The sequence below is a fragment of the Rattus norvegicus genome, chromosome 1, assembly GCF_021556685.1.
Source record: "Rattus norvegicus strain SHRSP/BbbUtx chromosome 1, alternate assembly SHRSP_T2T, whole genome shotgun sequence".
Lineage (NCBI taxonomy): Eukaryota > Metazoa > Chordata > Mammalia > Rodentia > Muridae > Rattus > Rattus norvegicus.
The window spans coordinates 151,146,744-151,172,304 of NC_141534.1; the positions used below are offsets into that span (position 1 = coordinate 151,146,744).

General features: G+C 37.6%; 1 protein-coding gene across 29 annotated transcripts in view; it reads right to left on the reverse strand.

Annotated features, from left to right (window-relative positions):
- Zfand6 (zinc finger AN1-type containing 6) overlaps nt 1-25,561 on the reverse strand; it is a 70,642-nt gene that overhangs the window by 33,378 nt on the left and 11,703 nt on the right. For 14 of the 29 annotated variants that reach the window (XM_087656313.1, XM_087656199.1, XM_087656256.1 and 11 more), the window contains exon 2: nt 494-654. The exons of the other annotated variants lie outside the window; for them this stretch is intronic. The gene's annotated coding sequence lies outside the window, so the exon portion shown is untranslated. The remainder of the gene's footprint in view (nt 1-493; nt 655-25,561) is intronic. 29 annotated transcript variants of the gene reach the window in all.

A 25,561-nucleotide genomic window follows, 5' to 3' on the forward strand; every position in this document is an offset into this window, starting at 1 on the left:
CCCATTTCTACGATTTTAACTTGTCCAAGTACTTTCATAATAAAATATAATAAAACATTTCAAACTGCACTAAAGAAATAAGTATCCCTTTAGTTTGAGGTAATGCTCTTTCTATATTACTAAATTATAAGGAAAAAGTTCCACATGAATATCACCTAGTTCCTAAAATAAATTTTATAGTTGGCTGAAATTAACTGTAAAATAAACATCAATCTAAAAAACAACATCTTTCTCTTCACAAGAAAATTACCATGCAGATGCTAACTTAGAATAAGTTCTTAAAGACGTATGGTCACTAGCACCGTGTTACTGCTAACAGTATCTAATGACTAAATACCACCCACGCCACCCCTCACATCCTACCCACCAGGAACAAGAGGCCTTCAAGTCTTAGCATGCTGACTTAGCTGTAGCTTCACAAACTTTAGATTTTTTTTTTAAATTAAGTTTTATGTCCACTTATATAAGGTTACAGGCTTAGGTCTCTACTCACACAGTTGAGGTTGATGAGCAAACAGCTGTCCTGTGTCTTGAGACAGACATTAGCTTCCTGCCTTCCCTATCCTCATAAGCAGCTACTTAAAGTTTGACTTTTATGCAAGAAAACATTTTAAAGCCTTCAGTGTTTTACTGCAGCAGACTTCAGATTCATTCCTGTAACACATTTAACATGAAACAGAGTTGAGACAGTTAAAACTTATAATGTAAATTAACATTTTAATCATTAAAAGTTAAAGGAATGCTTTCATTATTTCAGTGACACAAAAGGAGGTGTTGACAGTAATGAAGGAATGTAGTTAATACATAATCCTAACCTAACAATTCTTCTTCTACACAGGGCCATAGACTATGTGAGCAAGAGTTACTTTTTATAATCGTTTGACTCAAAGTTGGTTAACTAACTAGGTATTCTTCAATTTTTCTGAAGCTTAGCAATTTATTTGAGTAACTGCCACATCAGTTTATTTAGAATAACTTTTCTACAAGTGGTCAAGGGCCTTCAAGGCTCCAAGGACAGCTCGTAAGAGACACCTAGTCTTATTCTTAGAGCAGGAATTACTACTTTTGTGCCTGACATGTGCCATGAAGACCTGCAGCACACACAGGCCCCAGTTTCTGTCCTACAGTACCACCACTGCTGCAGATGAATAAGCTGGGAGGAGAAGACTTCTCTGGAAAAGAAGACTGCATTTCTGTAAGAAACATGTAATCCTACTCAAACCGAACCACTAAAATAAACACAAGAAAATCACAATGTTTACAGATTAGGAGGTAATTACAGTAAAGATAAAATCCTATCTCCATTTCACTAATGTATACATAGGCAGTCAGAATGACAATTTGCCCTGCAGAAACAAATTGACATTACTTTAAAATTTGATGCAAGAGTACTAGTAAGTTAAATCATCGGGGAAGGACTCTTCCAGCTTGATTCCTAGAACTTACTGATCAAAAGAACCCATTCAAGTTGTCCTTGGATCTCCACATGCATGCTCCGCCCATGCTTCCCACAATAAATAAATGAATGTAAGAAAACAAGCAGAGTATTTGGAATGTGGAATTAATTATTGCCCACATCACCACCCAATTTATGTTTTAAATTCTAGCCTTACTCTCCATCCAGCAGGGAATGAAGACAGATGCAGAGACCCATAACTAAACATCAGGCTGTGGAAGAGTGGGGAACGAATTGGGCAAACCTGACGGAGGGAGTCAAGGACACCAGGAGAAGACCTACAGGATCACCTAGGATCACCTAATTAGGGGATAACAGAACATGCAATCAGGGAGAATGCTGGATGAACCTAGACCCCCGACACATTTGTGGCAAATGTACAACTTGGTCTGCATGTAGGTTGTCCCTTAACATGTAGAGCTGGAGTTGTCTAGGTCTCAGTTCCTTGTCACTGAATCCTCTTTCCCCTACCTGTCTGCCTGTTTGGGCCTCAGTGAGAAAGGATATGCCCAGTACTGCTGAGACCAGATGTCCTAGGATAGGATGGTACCCAAGGGGAGGGTTCCCTTCTTTAAAGAGGAGAAGGCAATGGGGAAAGGGATTTGCAAGGGTGGGACTGGGGAGAGATGAGGGTCGGGGACTGTGACCAGGATATAAATTGAATAAAAAAATAAACAAAATTACTAATTACAGTACAAAAAAAAAATCCTGGCTATGACAGAGAGTTACACACATGAACAGACTTTAGGCTCAATGCTTTTCTTTCTTATTGGCAATAAACTTTAGGCAAAATAAATTTCAATAAAATTGTCCTTGAAAGTCCAGATAACTATCCTTTATCTATATGTTCAGAGACTTTAACATACCTATACTGTTCTCATTATCTATAATAAAGTTTAGGACATGTTTTTACTATTTCATGAATATAAGATAAATACTTAACAGATACAGCATGATTTAAAAAAAACACAAGCAATAACTTTCAAGGTTGGTAATTTTTACAACTATTTTAAATACCTTACATTATTTAATGCTAAAATACTGCACATATGCTATGCTGTAAAGACTAAATGAGTTTATTCAAAACAAATATTTATTTATAATCTACATATATAATAACACAAAATATCTAAGAAATAATTCAAGATTTCACAAAGTTTGTATGCAAGTTCCTAGGAAACCTTTTACACAAGAGCTTTGCAGATACCCTCCAACCTCTTTCCTATAAGCATTTGTTCATCACACACTCTTTGCAGACTATGGAGCTGAGGCTGGCTTTTTGTCTCCTAAACTCATTACTCTTTAGCCTCAGGCTTGATTAGATGACAGGCCACAGTGATCCACTGTATTTACAGCAAGCCACTTCTGGAATTATCATATAGTCAAGTACAACACTAGTAAATAAATTAGCTTTATCAGGAACATGAAAGGATGGCTATAAATTCAGAAAGATATCTCTTTGGAATAACAATTATGGGAAACTGGAGGAGCAACCTCAAGAAAAGAAAATGGAACACAACTGAAGTACTGTTAAAGAGAAAGGAAAAGAGTAGATTTATCTTGGAGGGTGCAAAAGTGCTTAAAATAAACTGAACAAGTTGAACGAGACAGGTCCCTGTTCAACACTAAACTCTTTAAAGCAAAGGGACACAGCAGCTGAAACAGGTTCTGTTTTGCAGTTCACACAATTAAAGACTTGAGACTAGTCACCCGAGTCACTACAACTACGGTTAATGATTCAGGCAAAATTATCAGAAGGGTTAACAACTCGTGGATGAAGGTTATAATGAGGGCTGCTACACCAAGTATCAAGGTGCATCTCCACAGGTGACTTATTTGAATTTTGAAGAAGAGGACCCCAGCAGATGTCATACTAATGAGACAACGAAAGTTTACTCCTGACAAAGAAAGACGCAGGTGGATACATGCCTCCTGATATGATACAACGAGAAACTCATACCATTGCTATTTCCTAACCTCAGTCATGAACACACTGATGAAACCAATCTGATGAATATTTCACAAAATGTTTGCCACCCATTTTAAACATGTCAATGCCTGTAAAAAACAAATAAAAATTAAGGAAATGTCTGTCCCTAAGAACACGAGTGAGGACAAAAGAGATGTGACAGAAAATGTCCAGGTTAGATTTCCTGGACTGAAACAGACAACCTAATGAACATTTACTGGGGCTGGGAATATGGGGTCTATACATCTAGCATCTAGGTTCGTATGGGTTGCACAATTGCACATACAGTACACATATATGGAAACCAGGAGACAACTTCAGAAGTCATTCTTTAGGAGACATCCACCTTATCCTCTGAGGCAGTTGGTTTCCCTGATGTGGGGCCCATTAAAGGAGGCTGTCAGGCCAAAAAAGCATAGGGATCCCCTGTCTGGCTTCCCAGCACTGTGCTCCACTGTTTCCTGTTATTTTTGGTTTCAGGGTAGTTTGGTGTTTGTTTGCATGGAGGCATTCAACCGTCATGAGTTTCAAGCCAGTTTGTGCTTAAGAGTGAGAACGGATCTCAAAATTCAAAATGAATGAATGAATGAAGCAAGCAAGCAAGCAAGAACAACAACAGCAACCAAAATAAACAGTATTGAGAAAACCAGTAAAGGCAGTTGGAGAATATTGGTTTTATATTTTCTTAATTCGGTAAAGATCTTATAAAATACAATATCCTTGTTTTAGGTGTTTATGATAACATTCATATGCTAAAAAAAACACATAGTAAAAGAATACAATATAATGCACATAAGTCAATTCTCAAGGCAGGAAAAACACTAATTGTTGGTACAAAATACTTGCTGTTCAAGAACAGGACTTGAGTTAGACCCTATAATCCATGCAAACCAACCAACCATCCCCAAACCAAAAATAACAGAAAACAGTGGAGCACAGTGCTGGAAAGCCAGATGGGATCCCTATGATCCCTATGCTTCCCTGGCCTGACAGCCTCCTTTAGTGGGCTGGCCTCACGTCAGGGAAACCAACTGCCTCAGAGGGTAAGGTAGATGTTTGTCTAAAGAATGACTTCTGAAGTTGTCTCCTGGTCTCCACATATGTAGACTGACAGACAGACAGACAGACGCGCACACACACACACACACACACACACACACACACATACACACACACACACACACACACACACACACACACACACACACACACACACACATTGTGCAGCATACACAACCACAGAAACCAGCAACTAGAATCAACTATTCTGACTAGAATAATACAATAATACTTTGGACAAAATATTATGGGAGGTCAGACTCTGCTAAGTGGCATGCAGTAATTATTTACAAGGTTGCTGTAATTTTCTATAAGCTTAAATTTCAGAATATTTAAGAAACAGTGGAAAGTGATATTCTAATAATTCCAAGAATCTAGTAAAAACAAAACCAGATTTCCTATCTTCCAACTGTAACCAAACTCATCTAAGTTGAGCTGACTTATGATCATCATTCACAGTTGAGTTACTGGAAACGAAAGGTCCTACATTACTGATACATGCCACATAATGATGACAAGCTATGATGCACAGATTTGGAATTTCCTTCCTTCCTTCCTCCCTTCCTTCCTTCCTTCTTTCCTTCCTTCTCCTTCTTCCTTCCACTCCCTCCTTCCTTCCTTCCTCCCTTCCTTCTCTTCCTTCCTTCCTTCTTTCTCTTCCTTCCTCCCTTCCTTCCTTCCTTCCTTCTTTCCTTCCTTCTCCTTCTTCCTTCCACTCCCTCCTTCCTTCCTTCCTCCCTTCCTTCTCTTCCTTCCTTCCTTCTTTCTCTTCCTTCCGTCCTTCCTTCCTGTACTGGTGCAACCTTTCCCATACCTCACCACAGTTCAAGAGGTAAACCTCTCTACCAATGCACTGCCTTTCATAATCTGTAAGCATGCCTCCTTGCTAAAAACTCCAAATTCAGCTAATTTCTGTTTTTTCCAGGTAGTAAGAGAACATCAAAGCAACAGCTAATGATCAATCAAGAGCACCAATGGAAAATATTAAGACACACCTTCTACCTAACAAACAATGCTGTATTGATACCAGTAAGGACCAAGGAATACACATGCACTACAGTGCATCCTGTATCTGGAAAAGACAAAGAATGCTAATCATTGACATCAAAACACTAGTGACAAATCACAATCACTTCGTGACATAAAAGAAAGAGTGTAAGTAAAGGAGGGCAGAGTGGGTGGTATATCCTAGTGGTAGTGTGCTGCTTTACCAGATTGCAGATTCAACACTCAGCAAAGATAATATGACCACACTGCTCATAATTCCTTTCCCTTAAAACTTCTGTGAGAGGCCTAAAATAGCAGTCTCTGAACTTGGAAAACCTCACAAACACAGTAGACGGGAGTGTGGTAAACTGTGTACCCTGCTCTGTTTCATAGAGGAAAGAAAGGCAAAAACTGGAGATCACTAAGCTAACAAGACTGGGGAAGCATTCAGCTTCTTGGGCTAAACTAGATCCAGCTTTCACCAGGCCATGTAGTACCTCAGCTGCTTTTAGGCCTCTGCTTTACAGCTATGTTATGCCTTCTTTTAGGCAGGTCTATAACAGACTGACTTATATTGTGTCCATAGCATACAACATTACCAGTTCTTACAGAATACTCTGTAACAAAGCTTTTTTATTCCCATCCTAAATTTAATGACCATTTCCTTGATTGCAGTAGGTAGATGTTGACATAAAAGAATCAGAATAAATACACCATGAATAAAATCAGATAGTTTAAGCCTAACATTAATTTAACCCATTTAATTAAGTTAAAACACACACACACACACACACACACACACACACACACACACACACACACACACACACACACAGTTTCTTCTCCAGGTATGAAGGGTCAGACCTGTATATCCAAAGCACTAAGAGGCTAAGACAAAATCCAGTCCAGCTCTGCCACTATGTCCTTTGGGGCTAAGATGGGTGGCCTGTGCCTAAGCTGAGAGTCAACCTGAAGAAGATCAAGGTCTCTCAGGGAGCTGAGAGCTTAACAGTACTGCATGCACAATGCTTAGAGTCCTGCTGGTTGAGCTTCCAACTAGAAATAAGCCATTTCCAAGCTCAAATCCTGTCTTTACTCTGAAGACTGCAGAGAGAAAGTTCATTGAGGAATGTCTTCAAACTCACATTCCCAAAATATCTGCCTCCTGTCTCAAGAAAACTCTTCTGTATTTAAATGACTGAGATATTTAGGGCTCTTCCATGGCTTGTTCTAATAGCCAAAATTCTATACAAACTAGTGATTTTCTATATTTAGGGCTCTTCCATGGCTTGTTCTAATAGCCAAAATTCTATACAAACTAGTGATTTTCTATCTAAAATAGGGAAGTGGAGTGAAAGAATCAAGTTTTCAGCAACAAAAGCCTTAGTCTTCTGGCGGAAGTATTTTATAATAAGGAAGAGCAGAAGAATCACCAAACACACTAAAATGCGTTTACTTCCCAAGAGCAATGCTGGCGCTGCTGTGTCACTTTACTCATACGTTTATAGTTAGGGGGGAAATACTTTTATCAAAATAAAAGTGTGCTTATAAAATGTTGTTCCTAAGACTTTAATGCTATGACAAGCTTTGTTCTTATGAATTTATAATTACATAAAAACAAAGTAGAAAATTGGGGAGAGATAGAACTTTACTAATCAATGTTTTACTTTCTAAAGGAGAAGGTCTTCATTTCTAAATGAGAAGATTGTTTTATCTTTAATACTAAACTTTAAAATCAATATGTTTTGCCAATGTGGATGGGAGAAATCTCACAATTCCCCAGCCCTAATTGGAAAGCTACAGGTAATTACAGACTGAGAAAGACTCTATCTGCTTAAGGGACAAGGCCCTGACAGTGGATCTAGATCTAGTTCCAAAGAGTCAGTCCAAAACACATATACATGAGTTAAACACTAAATGAACTCAGCAGGTTAGATTTATAAATTTATGTGTAAATAACAATAACAGTCAAATAATAAGAGCCCTTGAATTTGAGAAAGAGGGAAAAAAATCGAAGGAAGAAGAGGGGGGAAGGAAATATGTAAATACAGTACTCATTTAAAATTTTCAAAATACATTTTTTTGAGAAAAGAAACTGAGGCTGTTTCTTAAGAACATGTATTTGAAAGGAGTAAGGATACATGTTTAATTAGGTGATTCCATCTTTTACATGAAACAAACTGAATTTTGAATTCTTACATTTTACAATTATATTTGAATCTTAAATATGTCTTTTAAAAAGTTCAAAATGTGACTTACACAGAGAACATTGCAAATGGTTAAAAGAAAGAGATATGAAAATTTTACAACAGTTGGTTTTTAAAAGAGTCCAAAAATTATTCTCAATGCTGTTGTAAGTATATTAATATTGCCTAGATACATACATACCAGGTCCATCATCTTCCCCAACACAAATCACTCATTATGTAAGATGTGCAGTCTTGAAGTAAATAGACTGCAAGAACAATCCAGCTGTGTGAACAATAAGCCCCCACCTAAGTCTTAACCAATTAGGATACCAGATAAATTTTAAACTCTACCACTTACCTAACAGCAACAACAGAGGGCAGAAACAGCTCTTCAATACCTTGGTTAGGTTTCTTAAAAGCTTCTAACAATTACTAAACTTTTTTTACCTATAAGTCCCCTGACCAATCATCATGGCTAATAGTTACCTCACAAATGCTGTGCACTGGTAGTGGATAAATACATGTGAAGAAAAGTAAATATACAGAATCATAGACATTTCCCAAAAAGAAAGCAGTGGTCAATAGGCTATATTCTACTCTATTCAATTCAACCCACTACACTGTGCCTGTCTTGTTCATCACTCTGTGGCATTTCTAGCCTATCAGTTTAAAATAGGCATTTTAGCAGACACATTAGAAGGCTTGTGTGACAAAGTAATGCTTAACTTACATTCTTTCCCTTTACATATCAAGTACACTAAATACAATCACTCTCACAAAACTCAAGTTACCAATGTCCTTGCTACCATTAATTTTTGTAGGGTCAGTGACAAAATGATGTAACAGTGCAGCATACACTAACCTGGTGTAAATCATCTCCTTTCTTCTGGATTATTAAATAATCAGCAGAAAGTTAAACTATGATAGTCTAAAATGTAGTACAGTAGATGATAAGTCCTTGATGTGCAAGATTTTTCTTGTCTATCCTATATGCCCTTCAAGAATTTAATAGTATCCAAAGCCATTTAAGGAAAGAAATTAACATAAATTACAAGTGGGGTCAAGGCAGTCTTTCCTTTCCAGCCCATTACACTGTACCATGTGTCAAGTATTTTCACTATTTTTAATGCTAAAGTCATTACCACTTTTACCAATATCGAAGCTTTCCTTAACCAGGAGAAAAAGTAGAAATACATTAATTCTGAAACTACTTAACAGTCAATCAGACTGATTGTACACTAATCTGACCTCTATACTGCATGGTCACAACCTTGACAACTCAAGTTCCTGAAGTAGGAGACCAGACATGTCTAACTCTGTCACCCCCAAGCCAGGCTTTTCTCTTTTGTTTGTTTGTGGCTTGAAAACCCACAAAATGAACTGTAAGGTACTAAGTTTTCTCAAGTCAGTTAGCACCAAATTTCCACTTCTCTAGCACAGGGCTCAGTAATAGCTCTTTAGTGGTCTTAAAGTTGAAATCCATTAGACTCCAGCATAAATACAATGAAGCTACAGTCCCAAGGCCTACCTTTAAATTGGCTAGAACCAAAGGTTAAAGAGTGCGTAAAAAGTGTTTGCTGCACAAGTCTCAAGACTGAGTTTAATCCCTGAAACCCAGATTTTAAAAGTTGGATATAACAGCATATACCTATAATCCCAGCACTCCTATGGAAGTATATGGACCAGCAAGCCTGGAATACAGAGTGGCAGAAACAAGGGAGACTGCTTCAAGAAGGTGGACAAGAACCAACTCCTCCCAAAAGGTCTTGACCTCTGCACACAGCTGCCCACCAATAAATAAGTGAAAACAAAAGTCAAAACAAAGATTTTTATTTAAAATAAATTAGAATGGGAGTCAAAGTTTCAAGAGGTAAAATCTAAAACACTGGGAATCTTCTGCAATGATTGCTAAACATCTTTTGCTATGCGACGTTAAGATGGGAATCTCAAAGCCCAGAATCAAAAGCATCAGAGATGTAAATCCCTTACCAACCCTATTCCTAAAGAACTGGTTTTGGGAAACCATTCAAATCCAGCACTTCCCAGCTAGTTCTCAGGGGTGCTTAAGACTCTTCATGAATCATAAAGGGAAAGGTAATGTTTACCACAGAATGCAGTAAGTATAAATTTACAGTAGAAATGAAAATGCTTTTGAATTATTATAAAGGTGTTACCTTCGAAATATTTCAGTTCACAAACAGGCCAAAGTGTACACTTCCAAAAATATCCTTCTTTGATATCTTGGTATAATCTTAGTTTGTGAAACAATACAGGAACTTATTCCTTTGGTAATCCTTAGTTTGAGAAACAATATACAAACAGAGCAGTGGTTCACTGCGTAAAAGCATGTGTTGCACAAGCCTGCAGATGCAAGTTTGGTAGACAGAGAGAACTGATTATCTTTTGAGAGTTCTCTCCTGCCTCCACACACATGGTATTCAGGCACCCACCCTTACACACATCACACACAAAATAATAAATGAAATGTAAAACAAACATACTTATGTATATGTAATATATAAAAACTGTTGTTTGCTGAATGTTGGCTCACACTATCAGGGAGGCTAGCTAGACTGAGGCAGGAAGTTGCAAAAGTTTGTAGCCAGTTTGGGCTACACAGTGAAATTCTGTCTTAAAAACAAAACAAAAAACAACAACAACAAAAAAACCAACACAAAACACAAGAAGAAAGAAAGAGTAGAAGAAACCCACATTTAGTGACTTGGGAATCCAACTTTTCGTTGTTTTTGATATGTCTCGCTAAGTACCATAGGATGGCCCTGAACTACTAAACCATTGTAAATTATTGTAAAGGTGTTAAATACAAAATATTTCAGTCTACAAACAGGCCAAAGTGTACACCTCCAAAAGATATCGTTCAGAGTACTGAGATAGGAATGCAATTACCAGGGCTAGCTAATGACTGCTTTTAAGACTTGTTTCTTTTTTTGAGTTTTGAGTCATTGCATTCCCAAAAGAATTCTGGAAAGGTGGTGTTGGTGAGGAACCCCACTGTAAACTTTAGAGAAACAGTATTTGCAATTTTAGTACTAATAAATGCTTTTGATTAGGTAACTATAACAAAGTGTGTTGGGGCTGACATGTAGCTCACATGGTAACATGTCTAACCAGCAGACATAAAACCCTGAGCTCAACCCCAAGCAAAACAAACTGGGCAGTGTAACACACTTGAAACCCCAGAACTTCGGAAGGTGGGCCAAAAGCTCAATGTCATTCCTGGGCTAGACAGCAAGTTTGAGGGCACATAAGAGTCTACCTTGAAAACTAAGTTATTAATTAGTTATCAATAGCTAGTAGGGACCAAGAGTAGTGTTTATCACCAACTTACTATTTAACTAAATCTTTATGGTAATACTCAAATTAACAATACTCAAATTTAAAGGGAAGTTGGATAAAAATTCAAGGAGGTGGAGATTAAAGCCTGTGTGAAGAATTTATCAAGATGGGCTATGCAGGAGTACTAGGTTATAATGGTCTATTTCTTACCTTTTGTTCTAAACTGCTGGACACATATTGTAACATTAAATAAAAAGGGCACAGGGAATTCTAATTCCAATATTATAGAGGAAAATGTTGCTTTCAAGCCTCACAAAATCAAGAGAGGAAAAGGTAAAAGGAAAAATGGCCATAATTTATATTTTCATATGAAACCTAATTTGTACAACTATGGGACACTAATACATTTTAAACTCATGCAACAAGACAAAAAAAAAAAGTTTGAGAGTCAGTGACAGTGCAGCATGGCTGTGACCCCTAAAACCAAGTAAAGATGCAGGAATAGAAGTCAATTCCACAAAGTTGTCCTCTGTCTTCCACATATATGCTATACAGAATAATAGCACAAGCTTTATCTTCATTAATGTAAGTATTCATGTACACGAAGAGGTAAAAAAGGATGGCCAATGACTTGGCAAAAGGAAGAAAAGTCAAATGTAAGCCAATGAATGAGCATAAAGGTGTCCAAAATAGTGTAAGCCATTTTCAGGCTCAGAAGTTGTCAAAAAAAGAAAAAAAATCAAAGTCCCCCCACCTCTTTGGATGTGTATGTATATGGTGTACGTTCAAGTGTTAGTGCATGTGCATGTTTGGTGATGGATACATGTGTGCATCTGTGTACACATCACACATGGAGGCCAAAGCCCGACACTGAATGCTTCCTTTCATCATTTTCCACCTTAGTATTAAGGCAAAACCCAGGGCTTGCCTATTTGGGTAGTTTGGCTAGTCAGCTTACCTCAGGGATTGCATCTCGGTCTCCAGAGCACTGTGGCTACAGGTGGCCTGCTGCACCTTGTAATATTATGTGGTACTTGAACATCAGATTTCTGGTTCTCCTGCTTGAGAAGGAAGTGCTTTTTCCTCTCCAATCCAGAAAAAAACAGGAGTTTGTATAGAGAACCCCTAGGCCTCCTCTGTCACAATGCTCTCCTTACATGAAAGGACTTAAGAACAAAGAAAAGTTAAGATTCTTGGGCAAAATAGATGAAGCAAGGAAACAGATGTCCAAGAAACTGTTACAGACTATAAAAGTCTCCTGCAAATAGCGCCATTGTGAAATCTGCTGCCCAGAAGAAGGTAGGTGGTAGTTTTAGTACAAATACAAAAGAACTCTCTGAGAGCCTCCTCTGTAAAGGTAATATAACTAGACACCTTCTCAAAATCATCTAAAGTTTGAGGAAACACAATTTTTAGGATGCTACATTTAAGTCTCGGGTCCATATTTAGCTCATTGCACTTATGAAAATGTCTATTGTGTAACATAACCAGCAAAGCCAGTACTCTCTGGCTTCACTTCACTTTTGGTCCTACTTCTACGGTTAAGTGGAAAAGCTGTGGTACACACACACACACACACACACACACACACACACACACACACACACACCCCTACCTACCTACCTACCTATCTTAGGGAGAAAAAAATTAGCTTCATTCACTCTCTCTGCCCTAATTATTTCCAAAGGCGAGAATTATGCCCATGCTTTTCTCCCACACTGGGAGAAGAAACCAGAAGGTCTGCTACACTGAGAAGGCAGCCTGAGGCTGGGAGTTCCTAGGGTACTCCACTCTCTCAGCTCTTTCTTTGGTTGGCATAATAAATCAGAATTTCATGGAATAAAATTATAAAAGGACTGTGCTCAGATTATTTCAAGATACTCACACTTTGCAGAAATGAGAACTTCTATCTTTAAGTCATTTCTTGTCCTGCTTTTTGTCTTTCTGAACTTTAAAATCACCTCCCATGAAGTCCATCAGAAGGGTGGCTTGCCCCAGTCAGAAATCACCTTCAGATCAAGTAAGGATGTAAAGGATTTGTCTCAGGGCTTTACTGCTGTGATGAACACCATGGCCAAAAGCAAGGTGCAGAGGGAAGGTTTATCTCACTTCACTGTTCAACACTGAAGTCAGGGCAGAAACTCAAACAAGAGTCAGGAGCTGATGATACAGAGGCCATGGAAGGATACTGCTTACAGGTTTGTTCCCCATGGCTTTCTCAGCCTGCCTTCTTATAGCACCTAGCCAAGGGTAGCATCACCCAACAACAGGCAGGTTTTCCCACAACAATCACTAATTTAAAAAATTGTCCTAAAATTTTGTCTATTCAGCCTGAACTTTAGGGAACCATTTTCTCAATTGAGGCTCCCTGCTCTCAGATGACTCTAGCTTGTGTTAAACTAACGTAAAAACTAGTCAACACATGATGAAATAAGCAGATTTCCTGAGGTCATGATTTTAGAAAAATTCTCAGTTCAGCTAGAGTCAATCAGTGGCACAGTACTTCCTCTCAGCATGTACAAGTCCCTGGGTTCCATCCACAACAATCCAAAAAGGTGGAATAAAAATGCTGAGCTTGTAGAACATGCTAGCTAAGGGTACAGCTATCTTACCTACTTTCTGTTTACCTGGAGGAATATTATTTAATAATCTTTCATCTCTTCGAGGTCCTAACAAACAGCAAGGTAGTATCCAAGTATTTACTTTTAGTACAAAATCATCTTTCCTCTTTTATCAACCAACATTATCCCTTCTCTCAGTATTAACATGCAAAGGTTCTGGCCAGTATGAAATACTCTTCCAACCATAACTTATTTTAAGGAATACCATAAATCTAGATCAAATGACCACACAGTAGTGAGCTGGAGTATCATTCTCTCTGTACTGACAAGTACTCTCAATTATTTAGTGCTTTCTCTGAAAAAGTTAAGGTACTGAAAACGCAAAATAGCTTCTAATCTGTCACCTAAATAGCTTCTGTAAATGATTTGTTTGTAGTCTGAGAAAATTTCTACACTATCAGGAACAAACTTTCAAACTCAGGAATGAAATCATTTGCTAATATTAATGGTTATACTAAGGATGTAATTAAATATGTATTAAAAGCAGAATGTTTCTTATTAAGAAGAATGAATCAACTATATTGAAGACAAATCAGTAACGTTAAATGTTAATTTTTTTATCTTTATTAACTTGAGTATTTCTTATTTACATTTCGATTGTTATTCCCCTTCCCGGTTTCCGGGCCAACATCCCCCTAACCCCTCCCCCCCCTTCTATATGGGCTTCCCCTCCCCATCCTCCCCCCATTACCACCCTCCCCCCAACAATCACGTTCACTGGGGGTTCAGTCTTGGCAGGACCAAGGGCTTAAATGTTAATTTTTTAATCTAAAATATTTCACTTGACTTTCAAAGAAACTCTGCATATAAAAAACATTGTGTTATCTAAATGAAGCTCTTTTATTTTCTTTTAAGGGACATTTAGTTACTCTAAGAAAATTATTCCAATTGTTATAACAAAATGTGGGTCTATTAAGGACCTACAGTGAGTGCCTTCTTTCTCTAGCATTTTCCTCGTCATCATTCTCTGACATAAAATCACCTGACATTTAGGACAACATTAATGTTCAATAGTGAAATCTTTCTGAGCCTACCTCTAATTCCTGAAATAGGGTCTACAGTGGGACTACATTGTCCATCTCAGCTTTGAACTCCTGGACTCATCCCTGTTTCACCTCCCAAGTCAGAGCCTAGAAAACCATCATCCCAACTCACTTTGGCTTGCCAAACAGAGTCAAAGATATAATGAGAACACCTTCTAAATCAAAATCTACTGAAGTGTAACCCAACATCAAAGAATACTTCAGTGGAGACCCAAAAACTTTTGAAGGTGAGTAGGGTTTAAGGAGAGGGGAAGTTATGGGGATATGGGAAAGAAAAGGACTTCCTCACTCTAGGGACTATGTGAAATCTATTGTCAGCTGAGAATCAAGAATTCCATCACACAGAACAAAATTTGCTGTGCAGACAACATTCATTTTACAGAGATATTTTCAAATAATGTTAAAGCAGTAATCACAGAGCCAGACTTAAAGTCTGGAAATTGAGGATCTCAGGTATAGTCTTACTCTACTCTTGGATATTTTCTGGAACTCTCACAAAGACTATTAACTTTTGTTTATAGTGAAGATGTCCATGATTTAGAATGTGACCTTATCGACTCTAAGCCTGTCTTTTACCTCAGGAATTTTCCTGTATGTAGGTATTACATTTATTTGGTGTGTAGATAGATGCACATTCATGTGAAGTCAGAGGACTTGTTCGCTTTCTACCATGTGGGTCCTGAAAAGCAAACTCAGATCAGCAGCCTTAGGAAGCACCTCCACCATCTGGCCCCTCATTTGCATTTCTCAGCAACCCTTTGAAGACCACAGCTCTGAAACTCAGAGTTACATGTATGATTACTGCGAACACAATAAAGCGCAGCTTTACTGGAAGAAGCTCATACATACACCTAGGTATGATTTATTCTTTCCCTTAGTGCCCCTCTTTCTCTGCCCTTAAAAATCACATTAAAAAACAAAACAAAACAACAACAAAAAACAAAACCAAAAAAATCCTTTGAACAAACTCCATGTCAGCTTCATATTGGTCCATCCTCAAATTTTTTACTGCAGTCAAGGCTCCAGCCTTGCCTGACTGTTATATGAAAAGAACTCAGAAATGACGTCCTCTGGCAGGGATGCAGGCTGTGGAAGGACTCAGCTCTACCATAGGGGCAGCCTAATGAGTCTGGCCATGCTCCATGTTTCAGTGAGCACAGAGGTAAATAAATTGGATTTTCTTTTTTTATTCTTAATTTTACTTTTTGAGGAGGAGGTCACAAAGGTAGGATACAGACATGAAAGGACTGGGAAGTAATTGTGATTATGGTATGAAACCCCTAGATAATTGATGAAAGTATTATGTAGAAAAACAAACAAACAAAAACTTCAAACCAAGAAAACAAACAAACAATTCAGACAGCTATAGGTAGCAGGGAGCTGTCTATACCTCTTGCCACCATTGACAGGTCTAGCAAAGGAGCATCTCAATTGTGGGTGCTGTTCTAGGAATATGGCTTTATATTTTATGAATGCAAAAATAAAAAATAAAATAAAAAGGTATATATAAGTGTTCTAAGAAAAACAAGAAGACATAGTGTCTAGAATTGGAGAGATGGCTCAAAGTTTAAGAGCATAAGAGCACATACTGCTCTTTGCAGACAGACCAAGTTCAACACCCACATGGCAGATCCAGGGGATCCAATGCCCTTTTCTGACCTTGATACCACGTATGCACATGTTACACAAATATATGAAAACAAAATACTCATATACATAAACAAACAAGACTGCTGTCCAAAGAGATACAACTCCTAGAACTTAAAAAAATAAAATAAAATGCCCCATTCACCTGCTACTTGTCATTTTATGCTCCTACTCTCTGGTTTGAGCATTCTAACTAGCAGCTGGGAACAAATATCACTCTAATACAGCTTTCCTTTCTCCAGGTTCTTTTTTGGGGGCCTGGGGTGTATGGTTGAGAGAGGGTCTCTCACTACATAACACCGGAATTACAGGTGTATCTCCATGTCTGTCTGGCTGGGTTTTCTCTGTTTACTGGAAGTTCACTTAGGTATCATATTGCCTCTGCCAGTAAAAAGACAATGGGGTAGAACAGACCAAAGAAGCTGCCAGTGAACTCATAGCAGGACAAGATTAGAACAGAAGAGGACTTTCATGATAAATGCTTTGCCTGAATTGTCCCCTCTAATCACAATGTCCTTTGGAGGTAGAAACTTCACAGGTGAGGAAATTAGAGAACTCATAGAACTGGCTCACGTCTCACACCTGGCAAGTCACTGAGTAGACTGTTTGCTGTCCCTGTAACAAAATACAAGCATACTTTACATAGCGGCTACTTTGCTTGTTGTTTTAAGTCCAACAGTCCAAGAGTGGGTGACCCCAGAGGTTTGACCTCTGGTGAGAGCCTCATGGCAGATGGCACAGCAATTGGCAGGAACAATGCAGAAAAAAAAAATCACATGATGAGACAGGAAGCCAGATTATGAAGCCATGGTTGCTCTTTTAGAACTACCACCCTCAGAGGACTTCACTCCCATGGACCAATTCACTCCCTTCTGACCTAATTATGACCTCAGTGGCCCAATTACTTTGTACAAACCCCTCATTTGTAAAGAATCTAACACTTCTCAGTATGGTACACTTAAAAGTTTCTCACATTTGAACCTCTGTAGAACTCAAGCAATAGTCCAACCAATGCAGGGGTAAAGCAATGATCTGAACCCAGAGATTCCATCTAAATGATCAAACAACTACGGAATGAGACACAGATACTGATACATGCTATGGTCACTACTAATTATTCATTTCAAGAGACATCTCACTGAAGACCAAGTATTAAGCATACCTGGATTGATTGTAGACACACACACACACACACACACACACACACACCCACCCAATGAGCATGTGTGTGCACATAAGCATTGGTTCTAATTCTTGCTCTACCAGTTAATAGATAAGCAACCTAAAAAAAAGTTCCAGAGCTGTGTAATTTGAATAATAGCCACAATTATCTTCTGATCAGAAAGCAAACCACAATACAATATGAAAAGCAAAAACAGACCAACCAAACAAACAAACCAAATAAACCTAACCAAGGAAGGGAAGCTGCAGAATATAATGACTTGCTAAGTCACAGGAGAGATTATTTTGTTTATGATGGATGTTGTCTGGTTACTATTTTAAAGCAAAACAGACATTCTGGACTTAAGAAAGTACAATGATATGATTCAACGGAGTATAAGGAGAGTCACAGTGGCCTGCTACTGTTGATGTATAAATACCTACAGGCTGGATTCTAGCTGGCCAAAAGAGCAAAAAAACACAGTTCAAGCCTTTAAACTGACTAGAGTTCCAATTAGTCAAAAGGAGATCAGGTAAAAAGCAGAGCTTAGGCAGCTACAAGGAAGACTTTTATAGTCACTTTAACAGACTAGACACTTTCACAGCTATACAAATGTCATATTAACCCAAAGGAAATACCTAGAAGTAGAGAATAATTTCAACTCAACATATATTTAAATGTGGAATATGACGAGGCAAATATAAGTACTGCATGGTCACTATTGTACTATGCTTTAGCATAAAGGCAATATACCGAATTACCACCATCTTGTATGATGAGTGAAGAAAAGAAGTTGTAAAATCTGAGTATCTTTCTGTCAGGAATATATGAAAAGTCTATTCACACCAAGCAGAACTATGTAAAGGTGATTGAGGCAAGAGATAGGGTATTTAGAAAGAATGTATGTATGTAATTCATTGACCAAACGTTTAACACACACACACACACACACACACACACACACACAGAGAGAGAGAGAGAGAGAGAGAGAGAGAGAGAGAGAGAGAGAGAGAGAGAGAATAAATGAGAAAGCCCAAGACCAGAGTGCAGCTCTTACAAAATACTTAGGCAATAAAGGAACCTAGACACATGCTGTCAAATACAGTTATCAATGAGCCACATAGAGTTTTGCAGATTTTTAATTTAGTTTTAATTAATTTAAATTTAAGCTATTACTATTTACTCTGTTAAACAACTCTGGCCTATTGTACATGTAAAGAAAATTTCCTTAGCCAGTAGGAATGGGTATTTTCCATCAATAAAAGGGATGAAGATAAGTTACAGGTATTGAATTAGGAAGGCAGGGGTCAGAAAGGTGAGAAAAATCCCATGATAATCTGGACAGTAGCTATGAAATGAGAGACATTACAGAGGTCAAAGTCTTTCAAATCAGCAGTAGCTAAAATGAGCCACACAGAAAGACAGGAAAAGCAGGACCAAGAATGAAGTGTGAATTATAAAGTTCATAGTGTAACTTTTATTTATTCTTTGACCATTTCACACATATGTATTGTGGTCAGAATGCCCCCCTTCTCTTTCTGGTCAAAATCTTGCTCCCCTATTTAGATACTTTCTTATTCCCAATATATCTCCCTCCTACTTTCAGATCCATGTCAAATAATAAATAAATAAATAAATAAATAAATAAATAAATAAATAAATAAATAAGTAAGTAAGTAAAAGATATTGTTGGGGTTCTTGACAAAGCTTGACAAGATAGGTAAAACTATTCAAAAATTTCAACTCATGGATTTTGACAGCTTAATCTCACTAAGAGAATATTCTGTTCAAAGGAAGCACAAAGCTCTTAACTTGCTGAGAAATGATCCCCATGTGCACACATACTGAATATGACACAGCAAGCCAAACTGGAACAGAGGACAGAACATTAAGAGCAGACTAGGGCCAGCAGAGCTCCTGAACACTTCCCACAACTTCTGCACAGAAGTCGGAAATAAAATCAAAACAAAATTTTACCTTTAGTAAAATATCTAAAAATTACAGAAAAAAAAACCCAAAAAACAAAAACCATAAACATATGCAAATTGCCTCTGCTAGCTGGGGTTTAGAAGCAGAATAGATGGCAGAACTACTCCCAGCCTTACAAGCTAAGAGTACAGGGAAGAGATGTGATTTAAGAGGAATCAGAAGCTAAAGGAAAGGATGAGGCAAGAATTTGAGTATCAGTAGAATGAGGACTAGAAAGACAGGAGACTATACCTAACCAGAGGTAGGGTAGTAGGACTTGCTATGAACATTGTTAATAGTTAGGAAATACGAATTAGCATCACAGTGAGTTATCTGCTCTATATCCACTAGGAAAATTAAAATTTTTAATCTGATTATACCAACTACTAATGAGGAGCAACAATTTCAATGAATTACTAATGCGAGTTAAAGAAAAACAGTTTAATAATTTCTCACTGATTTATCATATGACCAAGCAATTCCACTTGTAAAAACAAAGCTTTGTGCTTAACAGCCTTTGCTGTTAACAATTAAATGCTAATAATCCTTAAAGAGGATCTAGGTTGGGTTCCCAGCACCCACAAGGAGGCTCCATGTACAACTCCAGTTCTAGGGAATCTAGAACTTCTGAACTTCTCAGGCACATGCACCACATATACATGCAGGCAAAACACAGATAAAATTAAATTAAATTAAAAAGTGAGATTCAGGGGCTGGCTGGTCATGTAGCTAGGGCAGAGACCTTCCCCAGCAGGCTCAAAGTCCTGTGCTTAGATTAGCAGCACTGCAAAAACAGAACAAATGTGTCTGTTCCAGCATCCAGTAGAGGAGTTACAATCAATGAACCAATCCTGCTAATCCTGTTCTCACTGCTTTTCTGCATAGATGCTCTCACAGCTAACTATGGCTCACACCATCCGTTACCCTAGGACCCCAGGAGCCTCTTCCCTGTGCCAAGAATTGCTTGAGTGAGGCAAGCTACTAAGCAAGTGTAATACAGATGGCATCTGAAAATCAACAAGACATTAGATGGAATAAGCTAAAACAAGCTATTTTTCCCCCAAAACACAATCTATTCTTTTCTCCATTTAAGGTGAAAAAGAGCATCTGATTCATAAGTCAAACTGTGAAAAAGAGATGATTCCCTGATACCCAGCAGTGGCAAATTGATATAAAAAGGTTGGATTTTTTGTTTTCTAATTTTCTGGTCATCTTGGCTAAAAAGCCATCCTCCTCTGCTGAGATGCTACAACAGTAGCTTAAAGCCACAATTTGGTATACATACTACTGACAGAATGAGAAATAACTGTATCTTCCAAAGTCACCACAAAACATGCGCTTCCTTAGGAAACCTTAGCAATTTGCAAGTGTAAGGTGAAGAGTGTGACAACCTAAGATCTCTGGAACTACTCAGTCAAATCTGCTACTGAGCGCATTATGGGGCAGCCTGCAATCTTATCACTCAGAGGAGAACAAGGCAGCAGCATTAAGTTTTCCTTTTTAATAAAAGTCTGAGAATAATTTTCCTTATAAAATATATTTTTTACAAAATTATGTTAACTATATGCTTCAAGAAACTTGCTAAAGTATTTTACTTATCTACATGAAATTCTTTCCAAATTACATATCTGATGTAATTTGTTATTCTATAACATCGATTTATTACAACATAAATGCTATCATATTGTTATCACATATATTGTTATCTTGCAATTTTTACTACTAAAAACTAGCTAAACATTATTTTGGATAGTAAACATGCTATTTTAAAATTTTGGAGAGCAGTATGATAGCTTCTGTTTCAAAAAAAATTAAGGAGTAAGTAAAAGCAAAACCCCTTTGGCTTTCATAGTGGACATTTACTGTAACTACCTTTATTTTCAATAGTAATTAAAAATCCCTCCCTTTAAAAGAAATAAATACTAGCTACTTACCTTTTCTTTCAAAACTAAGAAGGAAAGAAAAGCTATTTTTTGTTGTTCCTCAATGAAGGACCTTTGCCTTAAATACATACACTATAGGGTAGATGACACAGTGTGGTAAAAGGAAAAGAAATATTTGAAATGAAAATTATTCTATTTGTTTGGAGTGCCTCCATCTTTAAAGTGATATTGTTTATAGCAATGTCTTATTTGATAGAGAATTGGTAGGAAGCCTCATCTACCCCACAGTACATTACCCAGGAAAAGCTATTTGCCTTGTGTTTCGAGGCAGACACTATGCACACCTGGGTGCATGATAAACCAGTACGCAAGCCCCCCCCCCCATCAGCTTCAGAGACAGTCATTAGCATTTCCACAGCTCAGGTAAAGGGCTTTCACACTCTGCCTAATCTTTTTAGTTTTTATTAAATGTGTGGAATTCAACAGTTTACGAATTCAAAACAGGCCACATATGGAAAACTATCTTTACACCTTTCCTATGTCTCTCTTTTTTCCCTTTCTTTCTTCTTCTTATATCATGGGGATATTAAAATGTCATGTCTTTTTGGGAAATGTTCCTCCAAAAAATGTTAAAAATGCCTTTTTTGAAAATATTTGTTTTCTTTAAAGCATTTTTAGGCTTGAGATGTTTTGAGCCTTTCCTAAAGGATATAGAGCCGTATGTAGCTAGTTGAAGGATAAAGTAAAGTAGTGTGGAGGAAAAAACTGTGGACAGGTGCATGTACATGCTCTAGAAGGAGATACTCAGCAAGGCATGGTGTCTCACATCTCTAACCCCAAGCACTCAGGAGGCCAAGGGAGGAGGACTGTTCAGATACCCTGGGCTACAATGAGAGCCTAAGTCAAAACAAGAGAACACAGTTTAGTGGTGGGAAAGTATTTTGGTTTCGATTCCATAGTGCTACTTACTAACTAAGGCAACTAGCTAACCTTTCTAAATATCCCATGGCTTTAAAAGTTGTTTAGAGACTACCAGAGAGAATATTTAACCCAGAATTATCTGTTGTTATTATTATTCCTAAGTAGTTATAGCTCCAAAGGCAAGAGGGAACTGATTCCCTGCTAGACAAGATTGTACAGTCAACAGTATATTCTGACTGCAAAGAATGATGGAGAGGTTGGTTAGGTAGCTGTTCTAATAACATGCAAATATCAATGTGGCTGGTGCTAGAGAGGTAAGGAAAATAGGTGGACCTATTCTACCACAGGTTTACTGTTAAACTTTGCGATTAACTGGGTAAAATAAATGATCAGAATGACATCCAGGGTCTATCTAGCACAGGTGGTACATTTGGTGAGCTGGATGACAAGGGGCCTCAAGGACGTATGCACGCATGGGCATGTACACAGTGTTTTAAGACTCAGATCTTGGAACCAAAGACAGAAAGGACTGGGGCTAGAATGAGTAAAGTGTTAAGGATCCTAGGAAGCTCTATTACCTACTTGATGGTTAAAAAAAGACACATTTGCAAAGGACACAGAAGTTCACAAATAGTTCAGATAGTGTCATTAAACTCATGGGAAGGTTTCAAAGCTGTCAGGAGTGCTAAACGTTACTAAGGAAGTAAGTACAGGACAAAACTCCAGGAGGGGACTAGATTCAAGTGCCTGCATAGAGCAGAAGGGAAATGAGAGGAACAGAAGAATCTGCTCTCATCTACCAAAGCACTAGCCACAAAACTGCTTCAAGTGAAGTCTAATACATCCAAACTAAGAAAAGCACATTCATCAGGCAGACTCAGTTATCAGCTCATAAATCAATACAGCCTATGTTACCAACAACAAGCTTACCTCCTAAAACATAGTCACCTAGGAAAGGCATTTCAAAACTCTAAAATCAATACACAGCAAAGAAATCTAGTAATTATCAAGTTTCTAGGTTGCCTCAAGTTTTATTAACTTACTACCCACTAAAATTTTTCCTTATATCGAGAAAAAACATTACATTTTTAATAATTTTTTCTTCCATCCTAAAAGGATAAAATATGACTATTGGCTTTTTAGATCATTCCCCAACATCTAAGTCAATGCAAGAATTCTCTTCTCTGTGGTCAGAGAATTTTACTCTTCCTCTGAAGCTACTGAATGAAGAGGACAGTCCCTACTTGTCAACCAATGGAGCAGAGATGCAGGAGAGAAACTGAAAAACAGTCCAAGGTAATCATTTCTCAAAGTTTCAGTGTTCCCCGGAGCACATAAATGAGTAAATCCTTACCTTAGTAACTATTAAAATGTAATCAACAGGCAGTGCTTAAATGGCTGCTAGTAAAATTATTATGTATATAATTATGTTCATCTCTACTTAATGTGGTATGGTTGAATTTTAAGAAAATCAAACATTTTCTCCAGTTCAGAATAAGGGAAATATTTATAATAGAAATACAATTTAAAGTTTTTTTTCTACTATTCCAAACCTGAAAATAAATAAAAAATGTCTGGGGGAAAAAAAACCATTCACCAACCATAACAAAAAAAGGTGGCATTGACACCCCCCCCCCATCCTCACACCAGCACACTTTCTGGAAACAAACATCAAGACAAGAGTACCACTAGCAGCTGTGAAAATAATAATACTAAGTTATCAGTAAACTATGAGAAAAATTTACAGAAAACTCAGTTTGTATACAATGCAAAATGAAACTGGCTAAGTCAGGCTTATATGTGTGTGTGCGCGCTCGAGTACTGCTATCGTTATCCTTATTAAGTAAGTTAGTAATTTTGCCTCAAAACAACTTTCTTCTTTATTCTGCAACATTGGTCCACCAGCTCCTAAGGCAGATATAAACTATGACACCTAGAGACAAGCTCCTGATAGCAAGAATCAGTACCATTCAGAAAACAAAGCCTGCCTTAAGCACAGGCATGTCTGAAGCCACTGTGTGCGTCCAATATCTCCTTTACCTTTCACTGAGAACCTGTAAGTGCTGGAGAAGTGCTGAGACATTACTTTAAAACCTGGAACTATACAGTATAGTTCTTCTTATGTACTGTTAAAGTTCTCCAAGTACGGAAACACAGTGACAAAGGCTATTATTTACTTATTACAAGTTCAGAAACAGGTAACAATTGCTCTCCTCAAGACCTTCTCTAAAAATCTACCTGGTGTATTTTCTGAGAAGAAAACGGTCGTTTTGGTATAAGCTTACAGAAGCAGCACATACTCAGGAGATCTGGCACGAACAAAGCCAGTATGAAATATTAAGCTCTGAACATGCTGAGAGCAATACTCATAATAAATAAATAAAACAGCCAACTGAGATATACAATTGCTCACTAAAGTGGGTAAAAACGCTTCCAATTTCTTTCAGCTAATTTTAATATCAAGAAAATGGGTTTAGATTCATCTCCATCTTGAAAAATGGAGTTTAAAATAGGCTATTTGCTTAGACAAAACCTAGCCAACAACTGAGCGCTCCAAAGGCACAATATAACAAAAAATTAAGGGGCTACTCTCAGGGAGCTCTGAAGATGTCCTGTGGGCAGCAATAAAAAAAAAAGCAAAATCTTCCTGGAAAGCAATTTAGCCAGTGAGTGTTGACATCCATTATCTATGTAAGCCTACTCCACAGGAGACTTTTTCCTAAGTAAATTATTATTTTGCAAAAAGTAAAGTATGGTAGTATACACAGATATACAGTTATCGCGATACACTTAAAATAATGAAAAATGAAGAACAATCTAAAGGAAAAGACAAAAAGACTAGAGTAACACCATACCAACTGAGGACCACACAGCTATCAGAACTAAAACAGTTTTACATGAGGTACCCAGTACATAATTATTCACAATTATTGTAAAATGAAGAAATAAAAGCTACAGAAGTAGAGGGAAAACGAGGCCATGCATTGTACTGTGCGCATACATGTGACTTCCTGATTGTACTACAGTATTGTTTTAGCAATAGACACAGGAGAAAAGCATTGATTTTTAAACGTTTCCAGTGATCTGGAACAAACAGCAGAGCAAACACAAACACTGGCTGGGAGGGTTGGGCTAGCACCTGTGCTGATTAAAAGGAACTTTTTATACCTTGATTCCTGAGAGCAAAGGGCACAAGAGGAAAGAAAAATAAAATACCGGGGTGTACTTTGAATTATTTAGGTAAAAAAGGTTAATAGATCCACAGATACTTTTGATACAAGTTTTGATAGCCCACCTACAGCTGTTAAAATAAAACACTATTCATTTCCTGTTTTAAAGGGATACTAATTATTACCTTC